The sequence below is a fragment of the Oryx dammah genome, unplaced genomic scaffold, assembly GCF_014754425.2.
Source record: "Oryx dammah isolate SB20612 unplaced genomic scaffold, SCBI_Odam_1.1 HiC_scaffold_28, whole genome shotgun sequence".
Taxonomy (NCBI): Eukaryota; Metazoa; Chordata; class Mammalia; order Artiodactyla; family Bovidae; genus Oryx; species Oryx dammah.
This window is the reverse complement of record NW_024070212.1, coordinates 25,850,535-25,863,702: the sequence shown is the minus strand read 5'-3', so window position 1 is coordinate 25,863,702 and position 13,168 is coordinate 25,850,535.

The window sequence follows — 13,168 nt, the reverse complement described above, 5'->3', positions numbered from 1 at the left end:
GAGAATCTTTTCCTCAGGATATCAGCTGGCCTCAGACAGCACAGAGACACTGGTAAACACAGTCCCCTGCTCAGCACACTGGGGGCCCTCTGCAGCCAATTGGGTAGAACAGACGCTGAAAGCAGGTGCAGAAGAGTGAATTCCACAGCTCAGAGCACTGCCGCCCAGTGAAATCTTTCATGCCTGAGTGCTCTACTCGGTCATGTCCAACTCTTTGCGACTTCATGGACTCTCTGGAATAGGTTGCCACTTCCTCCTCCAGGGAATCTTTCTGACCCAGGGATCGAACCTGCATCTCCCGCACTGGCAGGTAGATTCTTTACTGCTGAGCCACCACCTGCTTCTAAATTCCATAGCCCATTTCAACTCTCCCCTTAAGATTACAAATTGCATTCTGAGTGCCTCCTTCCAAAACAAGCAAAACCACACCTTTGCCATAGCAACCTTCCTTCCTGAATGAGGTACCTACATACCTTCATGTCTGTGTGGAGCCTTCTTATGCCTCCAACCAGAGTTCAGTTCCCTAGTAGAGTCGCCTTGTTTGACCCACCATTTTTCCTCCTTCTCTCCTTGCCAGATACTGTTTTGGGAGCCTTTCCCTAGACAATCTCATGTTCCTGCCATTCAGAAGCAAGAGGCACTTCTTTTACATCCTTAGTTATCTTTCAGGCTCACTTTTAAAATCCAGGTTAGCCCTTACCATTACCTTTGAGCTCAGCTCATAGATCCCATTAGACAAGCACCATGTGGGCACTGGGCATTGAAAGCAGCAGTGTTCCCTGGACTGTATAATTTTTTTTTTAAGTTAAAATTTTAAAGACTTTTAAAAAAGACTTTTTTTTAATGTGGATCAATTTTAAAGTCTTCATTGAATTTGTAACAATATTTCTCTGTTTTACAGGCTTTTTGTTGTTGTTGTTGTTGTTTTGTTTTTTGGCCCCGAGGCATGTGAGATCTTAGCTCCCTGACTAAGGATCAAATCCACACTTCGTGCATTGGAAGGCAAATTCTTAACCACTTGATCTCCAGGCAAGTTTCCTGTATAACTTTTAAGTTTAGACCTTCTCCCTTGCGCTTGGCTGAGGGGTTCTCTAGTTCCACACCAAACAGATTGAGAGGCCGCTGGCACTTTGAACTTGACATTATTATTCACTACTTCGCTCTTACGGCTTCATGCTAGGTGCTAAATATTGTTGGTTCTGCCTCCACCCCCTGTAAAAAGCCTCTCACCAAAGGTGGCGTCAGGAGAGACTTGGTGAGTCCACCCAAGAAAGGAGGCATTTTACATCCCCAGGAGGCAGGGAGAGTACTAAGAAGGAGAAACCAGACTGCATGCAGTACCCATAATAAAACCACAATAGTGAAACAATAAAACAATTCACTAAAGGGACAGGAGACAGAGCTACACACAGAGGACAGGTGACCCAGGGATGGTTGGCAGTGCATTCTGGCACAAGGGACTTCAGCCTGTCCTGATTGGATCTCCCCACACCTGTTTGCAAAGAGCCAGTCAGAACTGGCTGGTGTAGGATGGCACCTGGATGTGAAGATCAGCCCACACCCCAGGCACTCACAGGGACCACTGGGTATGCCTCAGGGGACCAGTTTGCTCTCCAATAGAATTGCACCCTTAGTGGGATCATGAACGGCAAGGACCTCTAGCTGGGGCCATGTTACCTTGTACTGGGATCTCTATCTGTGTGCTCCGTTCCTCCTCTATGCTTCCTGGGTGGTGCAGTGGTTAACAATCTGCCTACCAGTGCAGGAGACACAGGAGGCTAGGAAATGGCAACCTACTCCAAGATTCTTGTTTGGGAAATCCCATGGACAGAGGAGCCTGGTGGGCTACAGCAGATAGGGTCACAAAGAGTCGGACACGACTGAGTGACTGAGCATGGGATCACTATACAAAACAGGGACCCAGGATGGACCTGGCATCTCTAGGAACACAGAGGACTAATTGCTTAATCTACATTCTCTTCTACTGGACCTTGGGCAAGGCCATTCTTAAGCTTGTGGGCTGTATAAAAACAGGCAAAAAGCCAGATGTGACCTATGGGTTATGGAGTACTGATGCTTGATGTAATGCATCAAAAATGGCTCACTTCCTATTTTCAGTGGGAATAATCCTAGATCTGTTGGGTCACTTAATATCCATTGGGAGATACAGTGCCTCAACAGCTGGATCATCTACACTTCTCCCCAGTGTGTGTGTGTGTGTGTGTGTGTGTGCGCGCGCGTGCGTGCACACACACACACACACACACACAGATCCATCTAATACATGGCCACTGTTCTGGATGCCTGGGTGTGAAGAGGGCAGTCTCTGGGTCCATGGAAATTGCAGATACACTTTTAGGAATATCATTACTTTTAGGTGAGAAAGATGTTTAGACTGACAGCAATTTGAAGCTGATTTTTCTTTCTACCTTCTCCATCCATCATCACTCCAGTGCTTTTTAAGTCACAGTGGGTGATCATAAATTAGTCTGAACCGGGGAGAGACATAGGGTAGTGAGGAAAGATAACAAGTGGTCAAGAAATAGATTTCTCTTGACTTTTTACATATTTTTAGTGGATTTTAATAGGCTCTTTCACACACTTTTAGGTGACTTATTCCTTACAACCATATAGCATAATTGACTTCCCTGGAGAAAACTATAGTCTGAAGAGCTCTGGGGGTTTGCTTACTGCCACATGGGGTTTACATGGTAGAGCCAAGACTCAGATACAAGTCTTTAATCCAAAGTTTATTTGTTCATTTATTCAGTAAACGAGTTTTGAGGGCACCAAAGGTCAGGTGATGTGCTGAGCAGGAGAAGTATAAAGATGAATAAGACCTGGTTCTTGTCCCGAGGGTATCACCAACTAGCTGGGATTCTCAAGCCTGCCTTCTCAACACTTCCCCGCAGGTCTCTACAGCGATGATTCTCAGCCCAGTTTCTATGGGATACATCTGGATATTCAGGCCAGCGCAAATGCCCTACGAGCTAAACACCACAAGCTGAGTACCTTCTTTCAACTCCACCTGCTCCAGGCTCCAGACCATCTTCTGTCCAGGTGGGAGATTGTTCCTAGAACTAGGATTTAGTGTCAGGGACTGTTAGGCGTTAGGGGCCTAGACATCTTTTAAGATGAAGACAAGCCTCAGGTTTCTTCCTGCAGCAGTCTTTGACAGGAACTCACTGCAGAGGGATAAAGACTGAAATTCACATTTAATTACTTAAAATGTCATAGAACTCAGCCTCTTAATGTATTTTGCTGACAAATGATATTTGGGGGACACTTTCTGATTTTTATATAAGTTTGCAACATATCCTCTTTTGTTTTGTTTTGCTGTTCTCCCTTAACAGATTCAGCTTTTGTAACCTTCAGATAAGATCCAAATCTTGGGCTTTCTTGGCCCTGCCTTTCTTCCTGGCCCCCCCCTTCTTTTCTGGTCCCAGAGAAGAGGCTCTGCCTGTGGTCTCCTGATTGGCTCTGCTTTCTTGGAGGAGGACATGGCCCTTCCGATTGGCCACACAGCTCAGAGCCTAGGCAAGGCTGTTTTCTTTCTAGATGGCTAGCTTCTGTCTCATTTTCATATATATATATATTTACCTCAGTTAGTTGTGGTTTTTATTTGGTTTTTATTTAATACTTAGATTTAAATAGTTGATTGCTTCAAATGGGCTCTGGAGTTATTTATTTTGCTTCTGATGACTCTGTCTTCTGATCTAAAGTATTAAATCCCTCTCTGTTTTGGGATTTACAGTCTAGCTACTCCAGGTTCACAAGGCTTTTCCCTTAAAGGTCTCTCTTCTCTGCCAATATTTATTGCTAGAGTCACTGTTTGCCCAGAAGCTAATGTCTCCTGCATCTTCTGGGAAATGAAATTTATGTCTCCTGGCACTGATGGGGGTGACATCACTGAAGCACTGATTATTTCACCAAGTGGCATAAACCGTGAGCCCAAGCCTCCAATGGATGGTAAAAGTGACGGGCGGGAGCAAACAGAGTGGCTTTACATAAACAGGTCTATCTCTTCCTGCCCCTCCCCCTACACCATTCCACCATCACTTGTATTGGCAGCATCATTATATAAGTAATGAATCTCTTAAAATTGATACCCCTTCTTAAAATAAGTATTGAGAGGCCGGTGTGGAGGAGAAGGATGCCCAGGCTTTGTGTGGAGGGTGTCTGTTCAGAGGATAGCAACTGTGCCTTCCCTTTGTAGCAAGTCATCCTCATATAAACTGTGACACATGTTTTGCTATTCTTTGCTGAGCTAAGTAAGGGAGAAGGACTCGGTTTTGCTAGTCCGTTGAAGAACTGGGATTTTTTGAGCTCAACTTTTCGACCTGGGGCTCTTTTCTCTGCATCCATGATCTCCTGGTTAGGTGGCATGTGCCTTGATAAGGGTGAGCGGAGCTCTCAGCTCCTGCCCCTCTCTATCTGCCCTACATGAAAGTCATCCCCAGTCTCTAATACAAGCTGATGTAAGAGAGAGAGAGAATGCCTTGCAGTGGTTTGCTGGGGACATATAGCCTCCGCCCACTCTCTTCTCTTTTTCCCTATTTAGCCAGCTTTCTCCCACTGCATCATGTCTATTTTCTCCAAAGAATATTGGTGCCATCTTCACTTTCTCACATCCCATTCAATTCTCAGCCTACTGCATTCTCTTCCTCCTTTCTCTTTCCCACTTCACCTGAATTGACCAGTGATCTCCCAACTGCCCAGTTCAATGGACAGCTTTGGATCCGAGGCTGATTTTATGGACATGGGATAAACGCTTTTGCAGAGGGCCCCACACTCTGAAGGGCCCTGTGCTTGTGTTTAATGCTTCACTGTTTCTGTCTTGAAATTCTTAATTTTGAATAAAGAATCATGACTTCTCATTTTGCACTGAACTCTGCAAATTATGCAACCGATCTTCTTCAGACCCTTTAAAAATTTAACATTGGCAACAGACATCATCCATTGTCTTCCCAACACTCATTCTTCTTTCTTTTCTCCAACAGAATTCCATTTTTGTCATTCCCCATTGAAGACCCCCTTGATGTAGGGAATGAATCTGATTAAAACATGTAAACCACTGACTGGCTTAACACTGGTTGCGCCCTCCTTAGGTTGTCTCAATAGGTTGTTGATTAATCAAACTGAAACAGCACCTGCTTGAATCAGTTTTGCCTCCTTAAATAGGTTGTTGATTACTCAAACTTGTGGTTATTTTACAGAGATGGCGCTGTGCATGTACAAGATGGGAACTGGTGTTTTCAGGTTGACCTTAAACAGAGAGTCTTCAGTCTAAGGCAGGTGTTTCCAACCTTTTTGATACCAGGGACCAGTTTTGGTGTGGGGGAGAGAATGATTCAGGCAGTAATGTGAGGAAGCGATGGGGAGCAGCAGATGAAGCTTCCCTCGCTGGCCAGCCACTCACCTCCTACAGTATGGCCTGCTTCCTGACCGGATGCAGGCTAGTTCTGGTCCCTGGGGGCTGGGAACTTCTGGTCTGCGGAACTCAAAGAACAGAGATGTTGCCTCTAGAGCACTTTAAGAGCGAGAAATACTTCGATAAGGAGATTGTGTCTTCCAGCAGCTGAGTAGCTCATATGGACTAATTCAAGACTAGTCAATCAGCTTCCAAGTCTGACAGTCTCCTAATACCTTAAAAATCATCCTGAACCCTGGATCAAAGATGCAGGTTTGAGTGTCTTGCCCCTTGTTTCCTTTTCCCTCCATCTTTTGATAAAGCTCTCTTTTTCAAAAGCTCATGCCATAATATTGGCTTCTATGCGAGTAAGATGGCAGGTCCTTGCTGGTAACAGAATCTCTGACTTTGGGTCAGTAATTAATCAGAAAGTGACTATGTGACCTAGATCTCATCAAAGAAAGGAAAGTGAAAGTTGCTGGGGGAGTTTTGGCGTTCCTGAGAAAGTGGGTGGACTCAGCGTGTCTACTGCTCACACTTTTGCCCCTCCTTCTGCTGTGGACGTGGACACAACACTTGGAGATACAGCAGCCGTGTTGTGACACAAAAAGGAAACTCAACTCTGTAAATGGCGAAGAGAAAGGATCTGGACCTTTGATGGCATTACTAAGACTTTTTCTTAGAATATCTCCCTCTGAACTTCTTGTCATGCACCAAACAACAACATCAAAATCATTACTTCGTTTAAGTTATGGCTGTGGCATTTTTCAGTTTTACTTCCAATCAACTGTTTTGTAATTGCTGCAGCTTCTCAGCAACATTTATTACAATGTCTATTTCCCCTCCATTTAAAGCATTCTTTCTTTGGCATTCATGACGCCACATTGCTGGATTTTCTGATCCCTTCTTGTCTTCCCCACTTTAGCTCAGTCCTTGACGGTGGAGTGCGGCAGGATCTAACGGCTCCATCTTTATCCATTGCTAGGTACTGAGTGAGTACCCCTGGGCTGAGCGTGGCAGAGGTGGTCATGGATCTCATTTACTTCCTCAGCTTTACCACGTGCAGCTGTTTCATTTTGCATCTTCTGATGCAAGACTTCACATTGACTTATCCAGTTAACAAGTCAACAGATCCTCCTAGGAAAGGGAGGCGGAACCGCTCTTGGTGAGTCAGTCATGAAACACTTTTTTACTTTATATTCCCAGCCAAGATATGAAGACAAGACATAAAAGAGTTGGCTACCTTTTCTCATACTTAAGCTCCAACTTTATTATTCTGCAGCTCTCAGATGTATTAGAGAATTCTGTGGTAGCAAATTCTCCTGACAGAATTCTGCCATATGTGGAGATTTTCTTTTATTTCCCATAAAAGGTATTGAAAGTTCCCATCAGGTTTAACGGTTACTGTACTGTCAGTACCACCAACCCTTCCCTTAAGCACAAAATGTGACAGAAAAGAAGAAGCACTAGGAGGAGAAAATATGTCAAATTCCCCTAGACCATTAGTGAAGGAAGACTATACTATTGACAATAGCATTTTTTAAAAATGTGCTTCATTTGGGAAAAGTTTAAAATGAAGCTAAAAATAAAATGGCAACACACTAATTTAATTTATAAGAATATTAATGGGGGATTTTACCTAAAGCTGTAATTCAAATGACAGAAGATAATTGATCCCTAGATATGTGTATTGTTTATTAATGATAAAAATTGGGAAAAACATGACATTGTTATCCATGTAATTCACTACATTCTTTTTAGTGTATTTTTATTGATGTATAGTTAACATACAATGGTGTGTTAATTTCTGTTGTCCAGTAAAGTGATTCAGTTATATGTATACATAATTTTTTAATATTTTTTCCCACCATAGTTTATCACAGGATATTGAATATAGTTCTCTGTGCTATATAGTAGGGCCTTGTAGTTTATCCATTCTATATATATTAGCTTACATCTGCTAACACCGACCTCCCCCTTCATGCCTCTTCCATCCTCTCTCTCCCTTGACTACCACAGAGCAGTTCTCTATGTCTGTGAATCTGTTTCTGTTTTATAGACAGATTCGTTTGTGTCATATTTTAGATTCCACATATAAGTGATATCATATGGTATTTGTCTTTCTCTTTCTGACTCCACTTACTATGATAACCCGTAGTAGTGTAGTGTTAGTCGCTCAGATGTGTCTGACTTTTTGTGACCCCATGGACTATAGCCCGCCAGGCTCCTCTGTCCATGGGATTCTCCAGGCAAGAGTACTGGAGTGGATTGCCATTCCCTTCTCCAGAGGATCTTCCTGACCCAGGGATCGAACCTGGGTCATGATAACCCCTAGTTGCATCTGTGTTGCTGCAAATAGCTTTATTTTGTTCTTTTTATGGCTGAGTAATATTCCATTATATATATATATATATATATATATATATATACACACATCTTCTTTATCCATTCATTGGTCAGTGGACATTTAGGTTGTTTCTTGGCTATCAAATTCACTATATTTTTAAAGGACACTGTATGATGGTCTTAATAAATGCTTTAAAAGTACTTATTAAACTCAATGACCTTTCCTAATAAATATATTTGGTAATCCAGGAATAAAAGGGAAGCTCTTATTTTATAATAGGTATATTAAAACCTGCAGCAAATATTATACTGAACAAGGAAGCAGAAAAAGCCTCCCATGAGTTTGGTAAAACATCCTATGGATACTTAAGAGCTGGGACTATGGTTAGGTGAGTGATGAATGTACTTGAGTTACAGAATTTAAGCATGTGCCAAAAAGCTCAGTAATCAGTGGAGTAAATAGTATTTTAATGAAATATTTTAAAAGATCAAGATGTAAAATCTCAACAAAATATGCAAAATAGACAAATTTTAAATATAGACAGGATTGGTATCTTTTCCTGACTTTTCCTCTTGCCTTCAGCTCTTATATGACTCTCACATTCATTAAAGTATTCTGTATCCCGATTCCTCAGCTTTTTTGGTACCTCTCTAAATTGTGCACCCAGGGCAAATGCTTCACCTCATCCTGGAGTTTACTGAGATATAAATGAACTTCAGTGTGGTCTTCTGTAGTAGTTTGTGTAGGACAGTAACCCATCAGTAGCATCCTGGTTGTCTTCACCCTAACCTGCCCTTTCTGCCAACCCCTTCATCCTTTAATCCAATTGCTGGAAAGGGCCTAGAATAGGGGTCCATTTTCAGCAAATACTTAATAGACATCTTCTATTCGTCAGCACTAGAAATACATTGATTCACACAGTTCCATCCTCTGTGAAGGTTAAAAGTGACTGAGAGAGAACAATTAAACAAGCAATAACAATAAAGTGTGGTAAGTGCCATGGTGGGATAGGGGGTCCAGGGAATTTTGAGAGTACTTGGCAGCATTCTTGGCTTGGTTTACCAAATCAGAGGAAATGAGGTCCAATCCCAAGCTTGATGGTTGATTAGGAGCTAAAGGGGTGGGGGTGGGTGCCTATGGAGAAAGAGGCAATGTCCCATATGAAGAAACCTGCTTTATGAAAAGGCTTATTTGGGAATGTGAAAGAATGACAGAAGGGTTAGAGATCTCAAGAGAGAAGTGTGGTGTAGAAAGAAGTAAAGCTGGAGAGGTAGATAGGGGCAGATTGTCAAGGACTTTGAAAATCCTGTTTAGGAATTTGGGATTGTTCCTAAGAGCAAGGAGGAGCCTTTGAAGCAGAAGAATGCCTGGACTGAGTGTGTGTTTTCTTTTATTTTTTTATATGACTGTACTTTTTTTTAAATAAATGTTATTTATTTCTGGCTGCACTGGGTCTTTGTTGCTTTGTGTGGGCTTTCTCTAGCTGTTCTTCATTGCGGGCCATGGCTTCTCATCATGGTAGCTTTGTCTTGTTGCGGAGCACAGGCTCTAGGGTGCTTGGGCTTCAATAATCGCTGCACTCGGGCTCAGCGGTCACAGCTTGTGGGCTCTAGAGTGAGGGCTCAGAAGCTGTGGCGCACAGGTTTAGTTGCTCCGTGGCAGGTGGAATCTTCCCGGACCAGAGATTGAACCTGTGTCCCCTGCATTGGCAGACAGATTCTTATCCACTGCACCACCAGGGAAGCCTGAGTTCATGCTTTACAAAGACCATTCCACCTATGCCGTGAGGAATGCAAGAAGATAAAACCGCATTAAGAAGACCAGTTGGGAGGTTGCTACAGTCCTTGCTATAGATTGAATGCGTTTATTCCCTCAAAATTCCTGTGTTGAAACATGATCCTTAATGTGAGGGTATTGAAGGTGGGGTTCTGGGGAGATGATTAGATCGTGAGGGTAGTGGCCTCATGAATAGCATTAATGCCCTTATAAAGGAGACCCCAGAAAGTCCCTAGTCCATTTAACCATGTCAGGACACAGTGAAAAGGCAGCCATCTATGAATCAGGAAGTGGGCCTTAGCAGATAGGCAGTCTGCCAGACTCTTGATCTTAAATTTCCCAGTGTTCAGGATTTAAGAAAAGATTTCTGTTGTTTATGAGTCATATCAGTCTATGGCATTTTTTAAGTATCCCAAATGGACTAAGCAATCTAGGAGAAAATGCTGGTGGTCTGGATGAGGGCGGTCACAGGGGGATGCTGATTCATTCTAGAAATATCAAATAGGTATAAACAATAAGATTTAGTGATTGATTAGATGTGGGACGTACAGAAAGAATCAAGGATGAATCCAGGTTTGTGATGTGTGCAACTGATTATATATATATTAGTATTTAGCAAACTTTTATGAACATTCTTTTTCAATTCTAAAACACAACTGTAGATTTTCTATGTAGACAGTTTTATTGCCTGCAAATAAGGATGGTTTTTCCTTTACCTTCATTTGTACTGATACGTTATCCATCAATATTCACTTAGGGAAAGAGAAACTGCTCTTCGCATTTCAAGCAACGAGATTAAATAGAGAGGATTGGATGCTGACACAACTGTTGGGAAAATAAGAGGGATAGCTGCTGCTAACTTTTAGGTTCACCACAGCAGCTGTGGTCCTACAAATTGGAAAATCATTGTTGGCATCCAGCTCAGAAAACTGAAGGAAACTGCCGCTTATGATCAGAGCTGTCCTATGGTGGTGAAGCGAGTAGTTGACAAGGATACTTTGAGAACTTTGTAAATCCTCCCTCTACTAAAGCCCAAACATAAACAAGCCAATACTAGAGATAGACTAACACAGTTTACTTCCAACTGCCTTTTACCCCCAAATGTGAACAAGCGCATCTCACCGGCTGAATGTCAGTAGTGTTCAAAACCCTGGAGGTAAAGGAATGAGTAGTTCCCAGGCTTTCAGCCTCTGTAGTATACAGATGGTAAAACTAAAAGCTAATTGCCAAAAAAAAAAAAACCCAAGAAAAACCAGTAACCCACATGGTTTTGCCTTAATTTGTTAAGCCTGTTCTTTTGTATGTAAGGCACCCAAAACACTTTCAAAATGAGGTAAACTCTTCAATGCTTTACTTGCCCTTCTCCCCCATGCTCGCTGTATTCTAGGAGATGCACAAAATGACATGCAATCTTCCAAACACATTTCTCTGCCTTTGCACTCATCCTGTCATGAGAAGTTACCTCTCTTCTACCTGGGGAGACTCTTCCCGTTCCTCCACCGCCCTCCCCGCCCCTGCCACCTCCCTGCATCCGGCACAACTGACTTGTATCACCGCAGGATCTCCCCTGAACTTGGTTCACAGTTCTCTTATGGCCGCTTGTCCCAATAAATTTCAGCTTTTCGCCACAAATATCCGTCTCTTCCAATAGACATGAGCATCCTAAGGTAAGGGAACTCAACTTCTTTTGTGTTTATGTTCCAAGGACCTATGACAATGCTTGGTACATAACAGGTGTTCACTGAAGGCTTATTTAATGTATGAAAGACTGTGTCTACATGGTCGCTCAGGGTAAGCATCTGAGGTTGCACGAAGAGCAACCGCCTTCACAAATAGGTATGCCACTTGTTCCTGAAAGGGGGTCTAACCAGTGGTAGAATCTTACAGGGACACAAATTCATGTTTATGTATTGCTTATTGATACTAGCTTCACTTTCTAAATTCTTATTTTCTGTTAATGTTGATTACTTTTCCTTTCTTTTCCAAGTTTCTACCATCTGTCTTTGCTTCTGAAGCTTGTAGCACGGCTTTCCATTAAAATATAATTCCCATGTAACATTCTGGTTGCTCTCACCACATCAAATTAATGCCATGACACTTAGGCTGCTGGAAAAATATGCATCATTAATGTTGCTGACAATAGCACTGACAGGAACACTGAAGCAGGGACAGAGAACATCTTAATAAGTGATCGTTTACGCAAAAGAGAACTCTAGAGTTTGCAGTGTCCTTTGAGATCTAATCCTTTTGTTTATACAAAAAAGGAGACGGAGAATTTCCCATGGTTCCTTAGCACAGTGGAAAACTGGTTAGCAAGGGCATCTTCTCCTTCAGATGTGGGAAACCTCTGTAGTCAAGCCTCTGAGACTCCCAAGCATGCAGTATGGTGCTAGATGCATAATAAGCAGTTAATCAATTTTAAAAGAGTGCATGGTTGTCCTACTTATTAAATCCCTCAAACTGACCATTTGCCCAAGGTAACCTGGAAGGTCTTTGTTTTTCTTTGTGTCAGCTTCTATGTATTGGCTGACTCAGCATCCATTTCCAGCTTCATTTCTCTTGCCCACCTTGTTTATAAAGTCCAAGGAAGCTAAGTACTTTTCCAGCTTCCCTGCACTGGAAGTGACCAGGTAACAGATTTGGCTTGAATAAACGGAAGCCTGCAGGAATTTTCTATGAAAATGTTGCTTTCCTGATGGAAGGGAAAGAGGAGGCAGGTGCTGTCCTTGCTCCCTTTCCTGTCTGGAGGGTGAATGTGTTGGCTCCACCTACACCAGTCTTTCTGTGCCCATGAGGGAAAGGCCAGGAGAATAACAGAGATGTTGGCCCTGATATTGTTAAGCAGCCAGAGCATCACCAGTACCACCTACCTCCTGACTTCTTGTTATGTGATAGAAACAAACCTCCCTTTGTTGAAGCTACTGAGTTTCTATTCCTTGCTCCCAAGTGCTTTTCTAATATTTGCTCTCTACCAACCACAGAACCTTCTAACTCATTGCCCAAAACAGGAAGGACAGGTCCACGTCTATCAAATAAGATAGAAGTGGACATTACCATAAACTCACTTTATCAGTTGAGTTCTGTAACGTTCACTTGTCAGCATGTTAATCTACAAGAAAAAGAAAGGTTCCTCCAGTGAATACATAAAATTTGAAAATAAAGGGGAAACCAATGGCAGTTGCATTCTTATATCAACCTCATCATTCAATGTATTTTTTATTGAAGTATAGTTACTGTACAATATTATAAATTATAGGTGTACAATATAGTGATTCACACTTTTAAGTGTTATATTCCATTTATAGTTATTATAAAGTATTGGCTCTATTCCCTGTGTTGTATATTATATCCTTGTAGCTTATTTATTTTATATATCATAGTTTGTGCCTCTTAGTCCCTTATCTCTCTCCCTTCCCCTCTTTCCCCTGGTAGCCACTAGTTTGTTCTCTATAACTATGAGCCTATTTCTTTTTTGTTATAGTTTGTTTTATTTTTTAGATCCCACATATAAGGAATACATCATACAGTATCTTTTTCTGTCTGACTTACTTCATTTAGCATAATATCTTCCAAGTCCATCCATGCTGGAAAAATCCATTCTTCTTTATGGTTGAGTAGTGTTCCATTATATATAT